Below are 21,852 nucleotides of genomic sequence, written 5' to 3' on the forward strand. Positions count from 1 at the left end.
TCTTAGCTTAGTGACCCCCTGGTCTGTGTTTCACCTCGCTCTTTGCTCTGCATCCTATAAACACTCTTGGCAGGGTTCTGGAACACTTGGAGTCCTCACCTCATTTGTTTCTCTTCTCTTAAGCAACACTGCCTATGCAATGTTTCAATATCTGAGAATCATCATTTCAGTCATTCTGTTTCAAATTCTTTTGCTGTTTAATTCATGAGGAATTCAGTCTTTCTGTTTCCATTAGGGCCAGAAGCAGAAACTCCATTTATTTATTATGAAGAGCTATTTTTGTGTGAAAGAAATTAATCATTCAATTTTTATGTATGGTATACTTTTTCTCATTTATAATTTTCTTTCAACCATATATGATGTTTCCTATTAATACATTTGTTAGCCGTGAAAATCTTCATGTGTAAAATTTATCAGTTTTATTGAATGCTACTTAAAATCATTTCCATTTAAATGATAAAATCATGCATGCATGTTTCCTTATTGTATGTTTGGTTTTCTTTTAACATTTACATACTGATTTATATGGAATTTATGTTGATGTTAGAATAAATTTAAGAATCCAGTGTAGTGGCTAGACAATTATCTAAAACTCACTTATGGAGTTTTCTTGTCCAGTGTACTTGAATTACTTTCATCATCATGTTTAACTTGGTCTATGTCTGTCTTTTTCTTCTGTTATTCTCTTTGGTTTTTAATTCTGTTTCATCATTTGACAGAAAATTCTTACACTAATGCCACACTAGGTTCATATTATATTTAATTAATTGGTAGGGGAAAAAATATTTTCTCACTACTCTCCATTTTTAAGATTTTCTTTTTCTCCCAGCCTCTTCCTGCCCTCTGCATCCGCTCTAAGGCTTCTTTGTTTGGGTGAACTTTAGAATGCATATTACCCAAGGGACAAAAATATCTATTTGGGACTTTGGGATTAGATTGGAGTTTTAGACTAATTTAGGGAATATTGACATGATTGGAATAGTCAATCTTCCTATCAAAAGAGAACTAATGTTTATTAATTTTTTATGTAGTCTATGCATTTATATCATCATTTATTCATGTATTCACATGGCTGATAGTTTTGGCACATAGTTAAGTTTATTTCTAGATATTTTCTTTAGTTTTGTACTTTTTTAAAATGAATATTATTTTATCTTCTAACTGTGCTGGTGATACAAATAAAACTGAATTTTATGTATCAATTTTGTCATGTTATAAACCAACTGCTGGTTTATAATGGTCTCAGTTATTTGTCTTGAGCATTCTTGCAGTTATTTCATTCTGTGATTTGCAAATCATGACCACTTTACTATCTTTTTGCTAATATTAGTCCGTCTTATTTTATTATCTTGCTAGATTTAATTGACATATAGTTGGGGAATTTTTGTTGTAACTGATGGCAGTGGAAAAACATTTGATGTTTTATAATTAAGTGTAGTACTTGGTGTTGGTTTGTTCTGATATCATTTTAAAATCATGTTACAGATGTGCTCTTCCATTTCTATTTTATTAAGTGTGGGAAGTGCTGCACAGCAGAACTTAAGATCATAGACTCTGAAGCCATATTTACAAGATTCAAGGCCAATCTCTGTGACTTAAAAATCTGAGTCATCACAGAAATTATGTAAACTCTTTGGGCCTCATTTTTCTCATCTGTAAAATGGAGACAATGACACCTATCTCATATGGTTTCTATAAATTCATAGTTATAAAACTCATAAATAGTCTCTATACATTATATGTGCAAGAAACATGTTTGCTTTTACAACTTTCTACAAAGCATTCTGTTTGAATTAGCTTAATAGCTTCTGAACTTTAGTTACTTTAAGATTCTTATTGAACTTGTTTGCATGTTATCTCTGTTTTATTCTTATTAACACTCATTTTCATTTAGTTGTATTATCAAGTTTGCAGGAAAAGAAGTCCTGACACTTTTTTCCACTTTGTTTCTTCTTATACACACACACACACATATATGTGTGTGTGTGTGTGTGTATATATATATATATATATATACACACATATATATAATTTGTGAAAGCATTCAAGTGTTATAAAATAGAAAAAAAAAAGAGAAAAGTAGAAATTCCCCCTTCAACTCTCACTCTTACTCCCTGGAGGCTTTCATAGTCATGAGTTTGGCTTGCATGCCTCCTTTCCATTTTTATATGTGTGCACACATACATCCATAAGTGTGTTTTACTCTAACAGATAAATTGTTCTTCAACTTACTAATTTTACTTTACAGTATGTCTTAGCAAGATATTCAGTTCAATACAAAGTGATCTATCTCTTTCTTTCAAACAATCACCTAAGATAAGAAGTCAGTTCAGTTGCTCAGTCATGTCTGACTCTGCAACCCCATGGACTGTAGCATGCCAGGCTTCCCTGTCCTTCACCAACTCCTGGAGCCTACTCAAAGTCATGTCCATTGAGTCGGTGATGCCATCCAACCATTTTATCCTGTCGTCCTTTCTCCTCCTGCCTTCAATCTTTCCCAGCATCAGGGTCTTATCCAACGAGTCGGTTCTTCGCATCAGGTGGCCAAAATATTGGAGTTTCAGCTTCAGCATCAGTCTTTCCAATGAATAGTCAGGACTGAATTCCTTTAGGATTAATTGACTGGTTGGATCTCCTTGCAGTTCAAAGGACTCTCAAGAGTCCTCTCTAACACCACATTTCAAAAGCACAATTCTTCAGTGCTCAGCTTTCTTTATAGTCCAACTTTCACATCCATACATGACTATTGGAAAAAGCATAGCTTTGACTAGATGGACCTTTGTTGGCAAAGTAATGTCTCTGCTTTTTAATATGCTGTCTAGGTTGGTCATAGCTTTTTTCCAAGGAGCAAGCACCTTTTAATTTCATATCTCCAGTCACTATTTGCAGTGATTTTGGAGCCCATCTGGCAGATGAGCGAAAATAAGATGTAGTGCCTACTTTATAAGACCTTGCTTTTTGATAGATGCAAAAAATATCCAGGTATACAGATCTAAACACATATATGCAATTATTCTTCAGGCTGACTCTAGAAATTGAACTACTCAATTAACAGGCAAGCCCAATTAAAATTTGATACAAAGAGTAAGACTGCTTACCCATGAGGTTGCCACCATGCATAAAGAGACCAGTAGTTTTTGAAGAGAGTGCCAGTGTCTGATCCCTGCTGTTATCAGAGCTTATTAATGATTTTATTTTTTGCCAATAAGAATGAGAGAAAAATGCTTTCTTCTTTTTTAGTTTGAATTTTTCTATGAACACCAGTGAGTTTGAGCAACTGTTTATAAACTTATTTGCATTTGGATGTGGGTTGCCTTTTGTTCCCCATTTCCATTTGAGCAGGTTGAATTTGTAAATTTGGTTTAGAGCAATTGCTTACAGTTCACAAAACTTTAACTTACTGGGTCGGTGAGTATTTTCTTCCACATGGCTGCCTTTGGTCAGCCTCTGGATTTTTGGCTTGGAATCAATCTTATATTTTTTGTTAATTTAGGGAGACATGCTGATGCTGCTGCTGCTAAGTCGCTTCAGTGGTGTCCGACTCTGTGCGACCCCATAGACGGCAGCCCATCAGGCTCCCCCGTCCCTGGGATTCTCCAGGCAAGAACACTGGAGTGGGTTGCCATTTCCTTCTCCAATGCATGAAAGTGAAAAGTGAAAGTGAAGTCGCTCAGTCGTGTCCGACTCTTCGCGACCCCACGGACTGCAGCCTTCCAGGCTCCTCCATCCATGGGATTTTCCAGGCAAGAGTACTGGAGTGGGGTGCCATTCAGACTTAATATTCCTTGTGTGGTCTCTCCCCTGAGCACCCTCATTGTCAGCCTGAGCTAAGGGGTATCCTTTGTCAGGGCCTGCTCCCTGCTCACATATGGCATCTGTGCTCCCACTGAAAGTGTATGGAGGTGCCTTCAGAGATTCAGTAAGCTTATTGCTGTGATGCCAAATCATGCTTGGCATCATGAGGATTTAATGAGCTCCAAACAGTTTCCTCCAATTTGTTCCAAACTGTTTATTACAGCAGGTGCAATGTACTTTGAAAGTTGTCAGTATGAGATTATAGTCATTTCCTAGTTAAACTAAAGGAAGTTGTCTTCTTCAAAACTCATTTAAAAATATTCGCAAATGGGCATTTATGCTGGTATCTTTCCTAGAAATCTTAAGCCAATTCTTAATCACTGACAATATGATTATCTTTATTATAGCCTATTTTAGGTTAAAAGTTCTGGTGGCTCGGATGGTAAAAAAAATCTGCCCACAATGAGAGAGACTTGGGTTCGATTCCTGGGTTGGGAAGGTCCTCTGGAGAAGGGAATGGCTACCCACTGCAGTATTCTGGCCTGGAAAATCCTGTGGATGAAGGAGCCTGGCAGGTTACAGTCCATGGGGTTGCCGAGTTAGACACAGATGAGCAACCAACACAGAGCACAGAGATTTTAGGTTAATGGACTTTACAATAGTTTTATTACATATCTGTGATAATTTCTTGCTGTTAGCCAAAACCAAACCCTAAAATATGTAATAAGTACATTACTTTTTTGTTAATAGAGAAATGTGTAAACTTACAGTTTTCTATAGTAGCAATAATTCTGAGGTGCTCTTTAGTGACTTAAGGAAAGGAAAGGAAAGTGAAGTCGCTCAGTCATGTCTGATTCTTTGCGACCCCATGGACTGTAGCCTACCAGGCTCCTCTGTCCGTGGGATTTTCCAGGCAATAGTACTGGAGTGGATTGCCATTTCCTTCTCCAGGGGATCTTCCCAACTCAGGGATGGAACCCAGGTCTCCTTCATTGTAGACACACGCTTTACCATCAGCCTGAGTAAATCCAGTCTGGATGAGAGATCTAAGTGGATCTTCTGCCTGCAAGCAAAGCTAGGGAAGGCATAAGAGAATGGGCAAGGAAGGGGACAGCCAGAAGAGGGCGCTGGGAAGTGGAGTAGCTTACAGATACCAGCTGATCTGGAAGGTTGACCTGAAGGGGATAGAAGTGGGAGGAATTACTGGAGTAAGGAAAGGGAGGGAATACTAGGGCTGGAGGAAGGCAAAGTATCAGTGGAAAGGAAATGACATTATGTTTAATTCATGAGGAATATATATGCAAACTATTAATTAATTAGTCAATTACTCTAAAATGTTACTAATAAACTTAATTGTTTGGGACTCAGCTTATCCATTAGGAAGACTGCCCCCTGTTAGTTGCTATGTCATGTCCACCTCTTTGCGATTCCCTAGACTGTAGCCCTCTGGCTCCTCTGCCCATGCGATTTCCCAGGCAAGAATACTGGAGTGGGTTGCCATTTCCTTCTCCAGGGAATCTTCCTGAGCCAGGGATGGCACAGAAAAATGTGACAGTGTAGATTTGAAGATTTGCTACAAGCCAATCCTCTTAGCCACTTTCATGTTCTCTTTGACTTTGGTCATTTGAGCCACATAAAACAGAAGGCAGCTCTCAGAAACAGGCTTCCTAGGTGGCTGAGTGGTAAAGAATCTGCCTGCCAATGCAGGAGATGTGGGTGACGCAGTTTCAATCCTTGGGTTAGGAAGACCCCCTGGAGTAGGAAATGGCAACCCACTCCAGTATTCTTGCCTGGAAAGTTCCATTGACAGAGGAACCTGGCAGGGTACATACAGTCCATGGGGTCTCAGAGAGTCAGACATGACTGAGCACACATTAGCTCACAAAGAAGGGAAGAGAGAAGCCTGAGTCTGACCTTCCTGAGTTCAGCATTTATAGATACAAGCTTTCTCAAGTGGAGCTGGCAACAGGATGAAAGCTGAGTGGATAATCTTTAGCTCCACATAGCACCAGAGAATGTGAACTCCCACAGGACCTAAAGCACAGTTTAAAACTTGCCTGGAAAGGAGGTTTGTACCAAGTCGAACAACTGGTAAGTGGTAGCTGCCTTGAGCCAAGTGGAGAAGTTTAAGGTCAAGTCAGGGAATGTGGTCATCCATCTATAATGTGTGTCATAGGTTTTATAGTACCATTAGTGCCAAGACAGCCTGCATTTTTGTTTTAACTTTGTATATTGTTTCCACTTAAAGTAACTTGAGATTAAAATTAAATTGAGACTGATAAGTATGGTGGGTATTATAATAATTATTTAAAATTTGAACACGAGACAAATGTGAGCCTCTTGTTCCTCAATGTCCCTTGGAGGGACTTTTAAACAGCTCAGCCAAGGATTACCTAGGGAAACAGGCTTTACTCACAGCTAGCTAGTGCTCCCAGACTTGATGAAGTCATAGCTAACTTGAAGTCACAGCTAACTTGTAGATAGTCTGGCAGAGAAGATAACACCCAAGGATATGACTTATGAACCAACAGTATATTAGACAGTTTTATAGAACCAGAAGGATGTTTGACAGTTTTAGATATGACTTACCACCATAGACTAACATTCCTTTATTAAATTGCCTATGATGAGACTTCTTTTCAAATACTACTCGAATCTGCTTTATAATCTTACTAGTTTTTGCCTTAATTATGTCAATTATGTTTTTACTTTTGACAGTTACACTTTAACATGAAAAAGGTAGCAATTGTGGATATTTGTGTTTTTCTCTTTTAAAACTTCACTTAAAGAGATTCTGCAAATGCTTAGATAGTTATTCATGATTTTAGTAATTTTTCAGTTGAAGCATGATTATTGACTTGGAAAAATTTACTTTATTTCATTGATCCTAGGAGGAACCTCGCTGTTAACCACAAGGTTATAAATGTACATCTAAAAGAAAATAAGTGGTAGCTTTTTAATAGATGAGTGTATAAACCTTACAAGAAATGGTGAAACATCTTGTTGGTGGGATTGTTAGATAGACTAAAAAGATTTAAACATATGATTTTTTAAAAATGTAATATAAATATTTTAGTTCCAGAAATGTGTTTGTCCTACTTTTGGATATAAATGAGTCTTCTCATTGCCACTCAAGCAATATTTGGAAGTTTTAAGTGTTTGATCCAATAGCTCTACTCTATGTAATGGTACACCATCTCTTGTGAGATTGGAATCACCTAAAGAAGTAACATTTGATTCCTGAGTTCCAGTCCCTAGAGTTTTGTTTTAATTGATTTGGCATGTAGTCCAAACATTGATGTTTTTGTTTATTTTTTTCTTTCTTTTTTTATTTTTGACCTTATATTAAAAGGTCCTGAAAATATGATAACACATTTACAGAAGACTTGGAAAATACAAAACAAAGTTACATATAGTTTCATTTTATATATATATTAAAATTATTTTAAGTAGATAAATCCAGAATTTTAGTTGGAGTTTCAATATCAAACTCCCCAAAATTAATATAATGAATATACAGAAAAGTAGAAGGATATAGTAGGCCTGAAAAGCACCATGAACCAATTAAACACAATTAAGATTCATACAATATTCACATAACTGTAAGATATAAATTCTATTCAGTTTCCCATAGACTATAAACTAGGAGACACTGGAACATATCCAGGGATATAAAACAGGGTGCAAAAATTTCATGGTCTAAAGGTATTGAAATTATACAGAATCTGTTGTCTCATCACTGTGGAATCATGTTAGAAATCAATATCAAAAGGTATTTGAAAATAACCCACATATTTTCAAGTACAATGTGACATTTACCGAGAGAGATCTTTGACTCAGCCATTGAAAGCCTCAATAAAGTTAGAAGACTGACAAAGCACAGTGATTGCAGAGAAGAAGGCATTTAGATGGGAGATTAATATCAAAGATACATAGGAAAAAAACCCCCATGTTTTGGAAATTAAATATCCACTTTTAAAGGATGGATGTATCTAACAAGTCATATCATGGAAAATTAGAAAATATTTGTAACAGAATAAAAATAAAGAGATTTACTGGAATTTGTCACATGCAGCTGAAGCCACTCAACAAACATTGATGTTTTTCAGTGCTTTGCAGTGGAGAACCAAGGTTCAGAACCACTGCCAACCTTGACAATCATCAGGACGGTATTAAAAATAAAATAACTTATTCCCACCACTTAGAGGTTCTGATTCAGATAATATGAAGTGTGGACAGAGAACATTATGATGGCTGGCAGGGTCTAGGAATCACTGGCTAAAAGAGTTCACTTTAGTAATCTTGATAACACAATCCACAGACCAGAAAATTCTGCCTCATAATACTCAGATCAACCTATTCTCCCTAGCTGGCTTTACTCATTCACATTTGTAATTTCATTTTTAGATATTTAGTAGGAAACTCTTATTTTGAGAAGAATAAGGTTCAATATAATTTTGAAAGGAGTCAAGGCATTGTCACAAGGGGAAATACAAATAATTCTAAATGTGACTAATGTGTAAAAGCTATATCTTAAAAAAGTTCTATAGTTTCCACTGACAAATATTTGTTAATTAGGAGATAAATTTAATTAGAAGTGGATAAAAATCTCTTCTCAGTGTTCTAAATTGAAATCTGCCCAAAATACTGAAGCCTGATAAAACCTTGGCCCCACTACACTTTTATGATGCAGAATGGAGCTGCTGATGCCCTAACACTGGATAATTATAAATATCTCCCTAAAATACACATAAAGCTTTCAACAAGGGAACCTGCTGCTGCTCTAAATCGGGCACTGAGAATAAGACTCCAGGTGGTAAGATGTAAGCTCCATCTAGGTTTCTCTTCACCTGCACAACTGTTGATCTCCAAGAGGATGAACATAAAAGTTTATTTTCAGGAACAATAAAAACTTGTTCTACTTTTTAATTTTATGGTCTCATAGAGAATTTTTTTTTTAATGCATTGAAAACTTGCATGTTCTAACATAGATACTAGCAAAAAAATCACTTTTACCAGTAAAATCCAGATAAATGATATAGAATTTTCAAACTGGAGGATTCACCTCTTTCATGAGTTTTGGAACATTCTCAGATGTTATTGCTTCAAGTACTGCTTTTTTCTCAGTTAGAGCTATGTGACACTTTTTCATTCTATCCTAGATGGCTTCAAACTTCTCTTTATTTATACTTTGTTGTCTCTGTTATGAAGTTTGGGCTTCCCTGGTAGCTCAGCTGGTAAAGAATCTGCCTGCAATGCAGGAGATCCTGGTTTCATTCCTCTTGGGCAGTTTTCACAGTTCTATTTTTTATTCCACTAAGCTTTCCTTCTATCCTAAAGTACAGAAATGGTATGGACCTAACAGAAGCATAAGATATTAAGAAGAGGTGGCAAGAATACATGGAAGAACTGTACAAAAAAGAACTTCACGACCCAGATAATCACGATGGTGTGATCACTCACCTAGAGCCAGACCTCCTGGAATGTGAAGTCAAGTGGGCCTTAGAAAGCATAACTAGGAACAAAGCTAGTGGAGGTGATGGAATTCCAGTTGAGCTATTCCAAATCCTGAAAGATGATGCTGTGAAAGTGCTGCACTCAATATGTCAGCAAATTTAGAAAACTCATCAGTGGCCACAGGACTGGAAAAGGTCAGTTTTCATTCCAATCCCAAAGAAAGGCAATGCCAAAGAATGCTCAAACTACCACACAATTGCACTCATCTCACATGCTAGTAAAGTAATGCTCAAAATTCTCCAAGCCAGGCTTCAGCAATACATGAACTGTGAACTTCCAGATGTTCAAGCTGGTTTTAGAAAAGGCAGAGGAAACAGAGACCAAATTGCCAATATCTACTGGATCATCAAAAAAGCAAGAGAGTTCCAGAAAAACATCTATTTTGCCTTATTGACTATTCCAAAGCCTTTGACTGTGTGGATCACAATAAGTTGTGGAAAATTCTTCAAGAGATGGGAACACCAGACCACCTGACCTGCCTCTTGAGAAATTTGTATGCAGGTCAGGAAGCAACAGTTAGAACTGGACATGGAACAGTCCAGACTGTTTGGAACCAGACTGGTTCCAAATAGGAAAAGGAGTACGTCAAGGCTGTATATAGTCACCCTGCTTATTTAACTTATATGCAGAGTACATCATGAGAAATGCTGGGCTGGAAGAAGCACAAGCTGGAATCAAGAATGCCAGGAGAAATATCAATCACCTCAGATATGCAGATGACACCACCCTTATGGCAGAAAGTGAAGAGGAACTAAAAAGCCTCTTGATGAAGGTGAAAGAGGAGAGTGAAAAAGTTGGCTTAAACTCAACATTCAGAAAACAAAGATCATGGCATCCGGTCCCATCACTTCATGGCAAATAGATGGGGAAACAGTGTCAGACTTTATTTTTTGGGGCTCCAAATTCACTGCAGATGGTGACTGCAGCCATGAAATTAAAAGACACTTACTCCTTGGAAGGAAAGTTATGACCAACTTAGATAGCCTATTGAAAAGCAGAGACATTACTTTGCCAACAAAGGTTCGTCTAGTCAAGGCTATGGTTTTTCCTGTGGTCATGTATGGATGTGAGAGTTGGACTGTGAAGCTTTAAAGCTGAGCGCCACAGAATTGATGCTTTTGAACTGTGGTGTTGGAGAAGACTCTTGAGAATCCCTTGGACTGCAAGGAGATCCAACCAGTCCATTCTGAAGGAGATCAGCCCTGGGATTTCTTTGGAAGGAATGATGCTAAAGCTGAAACTCCAGTGCTTTGGCCACTTCATGCGAAGAGTTGACTCATTGGAAAAGACTCTGATGCTGGGAGGGATTGGGGCAGGAGGAGAAGGGGACTTCAGAGGATGAGATGGCTGGATGGCATCACTGACTCGATGGACGTGAGTCTGAGTGAACTCTGGGAGTTGGTGATGGATGGGGAGGCCTGCCGTGCTGTGATTTATGGGGTCACAAAGAGTCGGACACGACTGAGTGACTGAACTGAACTGACCTGAAGCTTTCCATCAGGGATATGTGAGCTGCTCGTTAGTGTATCCGTTTACTATTTAAAATTTCTCATCTATATTTTTCTGTTCATAAGTAGCCCACAGGACTAAGATTTTCGTTTACTGACCTTTTTAATGCTAGAGGACCATGGGGTTACAGGTATTCACAGCCCAGCAGTCCCTACCTGCATGGAGGGCCTCTGACAGTAGGGACAACTGGACTGAGATGTGTCTTCTAACAGTGGACAAAGCAAGTAAGAGGAAATCAAACAGAACAACATGAACAGAGAGAAGTAGAATTAACACTTAATATAGATAGAGGCCAAAATAATGAAATGGGAGAGAAAACGAGGGTAATCTTGTTTTAAAATGCAGATATGTATAACTGATTCACTTTGCTGTAACATAGAAACTAACACAACATTGTAAAGCAACTATACTCCAATAAAATTTTTAAAAGTCAACCAGGAAAGGACTGGAATTCCTACTCTAAAAAAATAAATTAAAAAAATACAAATGCAGATTTTATTTGCTTGAAATAATACAAAGCAGAAACCTTTGATAAGCCATTTAGAAATGAACAGAAACACATTTCAGAAATGATAAATGCTATTATTTATGGCATAACAGAATTATAAAGCAAAGAGATTTTTGTATACTTATTGGAATAGATGTCAAACCCAGGGAAAATATTGAATTTTAGCAAAATGTGCTGTCAAATTTAACTCAAAGATAGAACAAATGACTTAATAACTCTACAGATGATATGATTTATGTAAATACGAAACAGTCAACGTGGTTAAAGTTCACAGTGTTATAAAGGGGGGAAGATCCATTGGACAGAGGTTCTCTGTGTGGAGACCCAGGGATGGGGATTGGTTAAGTAGAAATTTACCAGCAGTAATCATGCTATCTTTAACAGAAAACCCCAGGAGCATTATGACACAATGTTGGCAGGTCTGGCTTTGGGCGAACTGGGGCTATGGATGTCTGTGTCGTTGTTCCTTGTATTTTCCCCTACCCTCAATTCCATGTGGGAATCTTTTAAAAAATGACATGTGAGTTCCACAGAAATGTGAAAACCATTTGGCAAATTCAACATCCTTTTATGACAAACACATCAATAGGGTGATAGATAGAGACATTTTAAAGAAGCATGTGGACAGCTTTGTCTTAATAGGCAAATATTAGAAATATTCCCAGCAAAAACAGAGACAATGTGTCTAAAATCACCACTTTGTTTTTGGACTTTAATATATTTCTCAAAAGGACCCACACCACTCTTTAGAAGAATTCTGCTACAAATTTACTTAATGTGATTTTACTGAAACTGGTCAGAACCTATACGGTTCAAGAAGAGTGACATTTAAAACCCATCCTTAGAGGCAGGAAATAACCCTCTGGGATGATTTCCTGGGAATTCATTAATAATTCATATTAGTGATTTTTTTTCTCAAAATTACAACTTCCCCAGTGGGCCATTGAGCACTGGCTGGCTCTCCAGTACACACAGAGCTACAGGATGTAACTTTACTACCGTCCTGGAAATTGAAGATCTGAAGGGGAAGAATCAATAAGCAGTCATCCTGATGTTTTTAAGGCATGTTATATGATTTAAGACTCATCATAGCCTTTTAAAATCTGCATCGTGTCTTCGTTGTGGTGTGCGGGCTTCCTCTCTAGTTGTGGCATGCGGGACTTCTCTAGTTGCAGCACGTGGGCTTCTCTTGTGGAGCAATGGCTTCCTTTGTTGGGCTTTACAGCACGAAGGCTCAGTAATTACAGTGTGCAGACTTCCTGAGTTGCAGTGCAGAGGCTTAGTTGTTTCAGGGCATGTGGGACCTTAGTTTCCCAACCAGGGGTTGAGCCCATGTCTTCTGCACTGGAAGGCAGATTCCTAACCACTGGGCCACCAGAAAAGTCCCTCATCATAGCCTTTTAAGGTGAGTGGGGTTTATTGGTGCAGGTTACTGTAGGGATTGAATCACCCAGACTTTACAAGGAAGGAGCATCAGGTGATTGACTAGCCACACCTGGTCTGCGGGTCCTAAACCCATTCTCTGCTAAAGATAACCTGGAACAGAAGTCTGAGTAAGATCAGTGAGCTGCCTGGTGCTGGTCTCCTTCTGGGCCAAATCCTCCCAGCCTGTGCCCCAGGGCTCATTTGGACTGGTGGTACTTTGGGTTCAATGTTACTGTTACTTTTCTGGCTTTATCAAAGCAGTGCAGTCCTTTCCCTTCTCCTGATTTATTTCTTGATATTTATGGGTTCTGCTCTCACACAGTTTGGTAACACAGTGAATTGGTGATAAAGAATAGTTGTAACAGGTAAGACTTAAGAAAAACAAATATAAAGAAAAAATACAGCTAAGAACAATGAGAGTTTCCACAACTGCAACTGTGATTAAAATAGCTTTTAATTGATAGATTAGTTGTCATTGTTATGACTGTTGTTATTAAGATTTCGGGAATAAACTTATGTTAACAAAGTGGTGAATGAAGGCAGTCAATGAATATTTGAGGAGTGCCTGTCTAGAGAGCTATCAAAAGATATGCCCTTTCTGGAGGAGGATTTCATAACAACAATAAGCAACAATAGCAGCAGGCAGTGCAACTATGATTAACACAGCTGTACAGTGTGTTAGGCAGGCAGTGTCTGCAGGATTTTACTTTTAATACAAAAAATATAGAATTTTTCTTCCATTGTTCCCATTCTACAGATGAAGCTACTGAGGCACAGAAAAGTAAAATAATTTGTTCAAGGTCACACAGACAATAAGAAGTAGATTCTGGATTCAATTCCAGAGATACACTTTCCAAGAAAGACTTGTATAGAATTACTGTCCCTCCAGTGTCCTGAAGCAAGCACTACTTCAACAGATGTAATCATGAGGACTCAGAATACCAGTCCAGAAGACATTCATCAAAGTCAGAGGTCACAGCCTCGCTTGGAAGAGGGACTAGCTGGTCTGTCAAAGATACAAAGCATTGTTTTCATGGGCTTCCCTGGTGGCTCAGAGGGTAAAAAATCTGCCTGCAATGCAGGAGACCTGGGCTTGATCCCTGGGTAAGGAAGATCCCATAGAGAAGAGAATGGCCCCCCACTCCAGTACTCTTGTCTGGAGAATTCCATCGATAGAGGAGCCTGGTGGGTTACAGTCCATGGGGTTACAAAGAATCAGACATAACTGAGCAACTAACACTTTCACTTTTTTCACTTCAAGACTTGACTACATACAGTGGGGACTTTGCAAAAACCCACAGTTTGCATGACAGAGATGAAGAGATTTTTAAGTGAGATATTATTTGAAAGGGCATTTCTTTGATCTATAGCCAGTGTTATTTCTGCTTTGCCATGAACTTGAGAGAGGCAAGCTAATCTTGGATGTGACATCTTATGGAACTAAATGATGTACACTTGAGAAGCTGCATCTGTGCAATTAGCAATGACAATTTGTGATTAGTTAGGATAGAGCAGTAAAAAAATTGCTCTTCCTAGCTATGGATTCAAAAATAGCTCTTCAGGTGGTAGTTGATGCTGAGAAAGAATCATGCAGAATTCCAAGTTATAAAAACAAATAACATTGAGAGTATTTTTGAGACAATGTCTGCTTGTCCCACTACAATCAAGATGTATTAAAAATTCCATGACATGTGTGGGGTTCCTTCCTCCTTCCAGTTTCTAACAAGTTGAAAAATATGTGCAAATGTCATGGATTAAAATATCTCCTTCACTGCTGATGAAGATGGGTGGAAAATTCATCTCAGATCCAATAATTTTAAAAATAGTTTCTATTTCCCATCTGTACTGGATATACAGGGCATAGAGGACCAACCAAGTGAATCAGCCACACTGAACACTCACAAACCAAAAGCAGGGACAGGGACCCAGTGACCGCACAACACCCTCCACCCAGAAGCAAAGATCTATGGAGAGAATGGCAAGTCCTGCCTCCCTTCTACTTGTGGGTCAGTAGAAATCCCTGTTTTGTGGGATGAGGCAGGAATCCAGGAATATGGAGAAAAAGCTTTCCTTGAGAATATGAAAAGCTTGTTTCAACCAGATTAACTGGTGGCTCAGAGTATTAAACATTGTCTTTCCCCCTATTTATTTGATGGCCTCTGATATATGTGGCCTCCTACTCTTAATCGTGGGTGATACACAGAAGTAGAAAAAATGACCGTGCTTTGGGGACATTCTCTATAAAAAAGGTCAATGCACACACATGTTTGATTCAATACTTAACAACACAATAAGCCAGATCATAGCATACCAACTGTGTGATTTCCCTGGAGGGCCAGTGGTTAGAGCTTCACCTGCCTATGTATGGGCTGAGAGTTCAATCCTTGGTTGAGAAGATAAGATCCCACATGCATTTTGACCAAAAAGCCAAAATATAGAAAACCAGAAGCAATATTGTAACAAATTCAATAAAGACTTAATAAAAAGGCAACATACCACTTGTTCTCAAAAGGCATACAGATTCCATTGCATCCAAATAGATGAGATGTTGATGAATTTTGGGGAAATTCATTCATCAGACTTTTGCTGACTGAGATTGTCATGAGGCAAATGCTTTTATAGAGAAATCCATTCTCAAAGGGCAGGCAAGGCTGTACTAGGGGAAATGGAGTTGTCAAGGAGGATGGGACATGAGAGGTGTGTGTGTGTTTGTGTATACACAAGACAGTGAATGACCCAACAAGTTAGAGAGTGAGTAATGAGAGAAATAGATTTAAGGGACTAGATCTGATAGACAGAGTGCCTGATGAACTGTGGATGAAGGTTTGTGACATTGTACAGGAGACAGGAATCAAGACCATCCCCAAGAAAAAGAAATGCAAAAAAGTAAAATGGCTGTCTGAAGAGGCCTTACAAATAGCTGTGAAAAGAAGAGAAGCAAAAAGTAAAGGAGAAAAGGAAAGATATACCCATTTGAATGCAGAGTTCCAAAGAATAGAAAGGAGAGATAAGAAAGCCTTCCTCAACAATCAATGCAGAGAAATAGAGGGAAAAAATAGAATGGGAATGACTAGAGATCTCTTCAAGAAAATTAGAGATATCAAGGGAATATTTCATGCAAAGATGGGCTCAATAAACGACAAAAATGGTAAGGACCTAACAGAAGTAGAAGATATTAAGAAGAAGTGGCAAGAATACACAGAATAACTGTGCAAAAAAGATCATCATGACCTGGATAATCATAATGGTGTGATGACTTACCTAGGGCCAGACATCCTGGAATGTGAAGTTAAGTGGGCCTTAGGAAGCATCACTATCAACAAAGCTAGCGGAGGTGATGGAATTCCAGTTTAGCTACCTCAAATCCTGAAAGATGATGCTGTGAAAGTGCTGCACTCAATATGTCAGCAACTTTGGAAAATTCAGCAGGGGCCAAAGGACTGGAAAAGGTCAGTTTTCATTCCAATCCCAAAGAAAGGCAATGAAAGAATGCACAAACTACTGCACAATTGAACTCATCTCACACGCTTTTAAAGTAATGCTCAAAATTCTCCAAGCCAGGCTTCAGAATTACGTGAACTGTGAACTTCCAGATGTTCAAGCTGATTTAGAAAAGGCAGAGGAACCAGAGATAAAATTGCCAACATCCACTGGATCATTGAAAAAGCAAGAGAGTTCAAGAAAAACATCTATTTCTGCTTTATTGACTGTGCCAAAGCTTTTGACTGTGTGAATCACAATAAACTGTGGAAAATGCTAAAAGAGATGGTAATACCAGACCATCTGACCTGCCTCTTGAGAAACCTGTATGAAGGTCAGGACGCAACAGTTAGAACTGGACATGGAACAGACTGGTTCCAAATAGGAAAAGGAGTACATCAAGGCTGTATATTGTCACCCTGCTTATTTAACTTATATGCAGAGTACATCATGAGAAACGCTGGGCTGGAAGAAGCACAAGATGGAATCAAGATTGCTGGGAGAAATATCAATCACCTCTGATATGCAGACGACACCACCCTTATGGCAGAAAGTGAAGGGGAACTAAAGAGCCTCTTGATGAAAGTAAAAGATAAGAGTGAAAAAGTTGGCTTAAAGCTCAACATTCAGAAAACAAAGATCATGGCATCCAGTCCCATCACTTCATGGCAAATAGATGGGGAAACAGAGGAGACATTGGCTGACTTCATTTTTCTGGATTCCAAAATCACTGCAGATGGTGATTGCAGCCATGAAATTAAAAGATGCTTACTCCTTGCAAGGAAAGTTTTGACCAACCTAGACAGCATATTAAAAAACAAAGACTTTACTTTGTCAAGAAAGGTCCGTCTAGTCAAGGCTATGGTTTTTCCAGTGGTCATTTACCGATGTGACAGTTGGACTGTGAAGAAAGCTGAGCACCGAAGAGTTGATGCTTTTGAACTGTTGTGTTGGAGAAGACTCTTAAAAGTCCTTTGGACTGCAAGGAGATCCAGCCAGTCCATCCTAAAAGACATCAATCCTTGGTGTTCATTGGAAGGACTGATGTTGAAGCTGAAACTCCAATACTCTGGCCACCTGATGCAAAGAGCTGACTCATTTGAAAAGACCCTGATGTTGGGAAAGATTGAAGGAGCGGGGAGAGGGGGACGACAGAGGATGAGATGGTTGTATGGCATCACCAACTCAATGGACATGGGTTTGGGTGGACTCCGGGAGTTGGTGATGGACAGGGAGGCCTGGCATGCTGCGGTTCATGGGGTCTCAAATAGTCGGACACGACTGAGAGGCTGAACTGAACTGAATGAGAGAAATAATGAGGAGCAAGTTGGAACTGAGTTTTATCAAGTGCAAAACTGAGGGGTCTTTCCTCCCTGCCGCTCACATCCATAAGTCTCTTCTCTGTGTCTGCATTTCCATTGCTACCCTGCAAATAGCTTCATCAATATTGTTAATATACGATATTTGTTTTTCTCTTTCTGACTTACTTCACTTCATGTTATAGATTCTAGGTTCATCATTAGAACCTCATTAGAACTGAATCATGAGTTCCTTTTTATGGCTAAGTAGTATCCCATTGTATGTACCACAGCTTTGGGAGGGGACATATGTATACCTGTGGCTAATTCATGTTGGTGTATGGCAGAAATAAAATCAATATTGTAAAGCAATTATCCTTCAATTAAAAATAAATAAGTTTTTAAAAGCTGAGGGATCTTTATGGATAATTGATGAGAACAAAACATTTTAAAGCTGTGGGCAATGCTTTAGAGAGATTTGTTATGCCAGAGCCTTATGCATTGGGAGAGAGAGCCAATTGAGGCAAAGATGCTGATGCAGGGGGTTGAGAGAAATAGTGCATTATCAAGTATGATCAAATCCTGAACATACAGGGCAATGAAGTCCTGCCAGGTGAACCAGCCATACTCAACAATCACAGATCCAAGCCGGTGAGAAAGGAATGGAATTAAAGGGGCAGAGGTAGAAATGTCACCACAGGTGCCTTCAACAATATTCAATTTCCTTCAAAATCTGTTGTAAATGAAATGCCTAGCACACAGTATTCAGAGACAGAAAGTACCTAAAGGACTTACTGAGAAAGGTAACTGGGAGTAAAGTGAGGAACCAATTTTCTGCCCAAGAGAGGAAGTTGCATTGGAACTTCCAAGTTCATGACCACATCCATGCTGTCTATGTTGGTTGGGATTGGTCTGTGTTCTGATGACTAAATCAATTTGGGACAAGTCAACCTACGCTGGCCAAGTGAAGTTCAATTGTCCAAATAGTGCTTTAGGAAGGATACAGCATAAAACTGTACTTCACATCAAATAAGAAATTTACATATTTTTGGAATAATAAAAGCATATAATGGCAGGGAATGATTTTGACATCAGGAAGTTCTAGGGTCAGATCTTGGTTTTAACATTTCCTAGGTGGGTCACCATAATTAGACAACTATAATTTCTGTGAGTTTGTGAAAATAATACTTCTCTCACTAGGCTATTTTGAAAAATAAATTATGTGATGTGAAGTGCCACATGATAAAGTGCCACTTGATTGTTATTCAGAAAACAATGATTGACTTATGAATACCATTCCTGCATATTCCATGATTTTTGCTACTTGTGATCGCCATGACCTTGAGTGTCGCATCTATAAAAATCCCATCATTTCTATGTATTTTAGTTTATATTAGATAATTGTACGTTTAGTAAATGCTTATAATATGCCTGACATAGTGTTGTATATTCAGTACATAGAGCAGAGGAGAACATGACTTCTGCTTTCTAGGAGGTTAAAATCCCATAGTGGAGATAGACATGGAAACAGGAAGTAGAGTAGTGAGGGCCATACTGTATGGATGTATGGACCAAATTGTGCAGTAGCACAGATCTGAGGAGTTTAGAGATGAAGATGAGTGTTGGGTGATGGGTGGCGTTTTCCTTAGAGAGAGCAGGCAGATGCTTGAGAGAAGAAGAAAAAAAGACTATATATTTTTCAGAGAACTAAAAAGGGTGTATAAATTAAGTAAGTGAAAGTCACTCAGTCGTGTCCAAACTCTGCAACCCCATGGGCTGTAGCCTGCCAGACTTCTCTGACCATGGAATTCTCCAGGCCAGAACACTGGAATTGGTAGTCTTCCCCTTCTCCAGGGGATCTTCCCAGTCCAGGGATTGAACCCAGGTCTCGCTCATTGCAGGTGGATTCTTTACCATCTGAGCCATCAGGGAAGACCATAAAAAGGGTGAGGTGGTGTCTACTAACTGCTACTGTTATTATATTCTATGCTGATTGCTGTTCAGTCACTAAGTCGTGTCTGACTTTTTTGTGGCCCATGGACCGTCAGGTTCCTCTGTGCATGGGATTTCCCAGGCAAGAATACTGGACTGGGTTGCCATTTCTTTCTCCAGTGGATCTTCTGGACCCAGGGATCGAACCTGGATCTCTTCTGTTTCCTGCATTGACAAGCTAATTCTTTACCACTGAGCCACCAGGGAAGCCCATATTCTATGAAAGAGGCCCTTGAAAGATAACTTTCATAATACAAGTAAAAACAAAGATTGTTATTATTGAGCACTGGGTCAGGTACTGTTTCAGATGTTTTAAGCATATTCTTGTTTAATTTTCATAAAGACAAGAAAAATGATTCAAAGAGGTTAAGTGGGTTTTAGCCCATGTTATAAAAACAGTAAATGATCAAATAAGTATTTCAGTTCATGCTTTATGAGTCCAAGTCTAGAGTTCATTCTATAGTATTAGATCATATTTATTTTGGTGTTCAAATGAGAAAATTTCCATAAGAGGACTTCAAAGCTACAATCTATTTTATTTTTTTTGTAATGCATGACTGTTATGTTAATGCATTTTAAAATGTAAACAATTTGTTTACTTTTCTGTGTTTTGTGATAGTCACATGCAGCCATGAAATAAAATTCTTGGGAAAACAACATTTATCATATTCACAGATCCTAGAAACAGGAAGCATGATATGACACAGAGGGACACATGTGGAAGCACCAGCATCAGTCAGATTGCAGAGGAGCAGGATTTAGGGGAGAGCCCAGGCCATGGTCTTAATGAAATTATCATGGGAAAAGCAAGACAGGGCAAGGTAAAAAGTTTAGGACAGACCAATTTGAATAACTTTGGTGGGATCTAAGCTATAGATGGGAGAAGGCAATGGGACCCCACTCCAGTACTCTTGCCTGGAAAATCCAATGGATGGAGGAGCCTGGTAGGCTGCAGTCCATGGGGTAGCTAGAGTCGGACACGACTGAGTGACTTCACTTTCACTTTTCACTTTCATGCATTGGAGAAGGAAATGGCAACCCACTCCAGTGTTCTTGCCTGGAGAATCCCAGGGACGGGGAAGCCTGGTGGGCTGCCGTCTATGGGGTCGCACATAGTCGGACACGGCTGAAGTGACTTAGCAGCAGCAAGCTATAAACGTGGTCCCTGATTACCAGATACCTGGATCTGGGATAATTAAAGCAGATGAATATTGCCTCCTGGACTGCCCAGGTCAGATGGAGGAGGTCTGGCTGGGACTGGATGGCTTGCACATCAAAGACATGCTCCAGGCTGGGCTCTTTGCTCTAACAATTCACTAGCCCAGGGAGAGGCAGTCCCTCCTCAGCCAAAAGGATCTTCATCACTGACTCGACAGACATGAGTTTGAGCAAGCTCCAGGAGTTCGTGAATGAAAAGGAAGCCTGGAATGCTGCAGTCCGTGGAGTCACAAAGAGCCGGATATGACTGAGTGACTGAACTGAAGATATTGATACATATATCATGATACACAGAAAATAAAAAATGTAAACAAAATATAAACATACTCCCAAATTCACTCGTTGTAGATGTGTACTGAAAGATTTTTGTTGCTTTGAGTTTTATAGACATCATCACAATCCAGTTTTAGGTATTTCCATCACCCTAAAAATTTTCCTGTGCCCATTTCAGTTAATCTCTTCTCCCATCCTCAGTCCTAAGCAAAAGCTAATCTGCTTTACATGTCTACATATATACCTTTTACAAACATTTCATGTAAACAGAACTATGCAATATGTACACTTTGGCATACAGTTTGTTTTTTACAGAAGATCGCTGAGCTTCCTGTACATGTGGAACAATGTATTCATCAAAATTATAAAGTGGTTAGTCCTTATGTAACTAACATTGTATGAAGACTCACTTTTGACTCTTCCATGCTAGATCTGCTTGACTATAACCCTTAATTTTTATCTGTTTTGTTATTACAATCATACTTAACAGCCTGCCTTAGAGAACTGTGCCCCCTGCCTGACTGTTAAAGTGCCTTTGTTCATAACCCTGTCCACCTGTAGATGGCAGACGAAAGAAATGAACACATACACAATCCTACAGAGCTTGCCATTCTAGGAGATATTTGCAAGATTAATAGCCTTTTTACTTTATATCTTCGTCTATCCCCATCTCTGATTCATAAAAGAACCTGCCATCCAGACCCCAACAAAATAGTTATTTTGAGACATTAGTCTTCCATCTTCTCTGTCAGCCACCTTTCCCCCTAAAAAAGTCATTGTCCTAGCCTCAACACCTCATCTCTTATATTCATTGGCCTATCAAGCAGCGAGCAGAGT

Source organism: Bos indicus x Bos taurus, chromosome 8, assembly GCF_003369695.1.
Source record: "Bos indicus x Bos taurus breed Angus x Brahman F1 hybrid chromosome 8, Bos_hybrid_MaternalHap_v2.0, whole genome shotgun sequence".
Taxonomy (NCBI): Eukaryota; Metazoa; Chordata; class Mammalia; order Artiodactyla; family Bovidae; genus Bos; species Bos indicus x Bos taurus.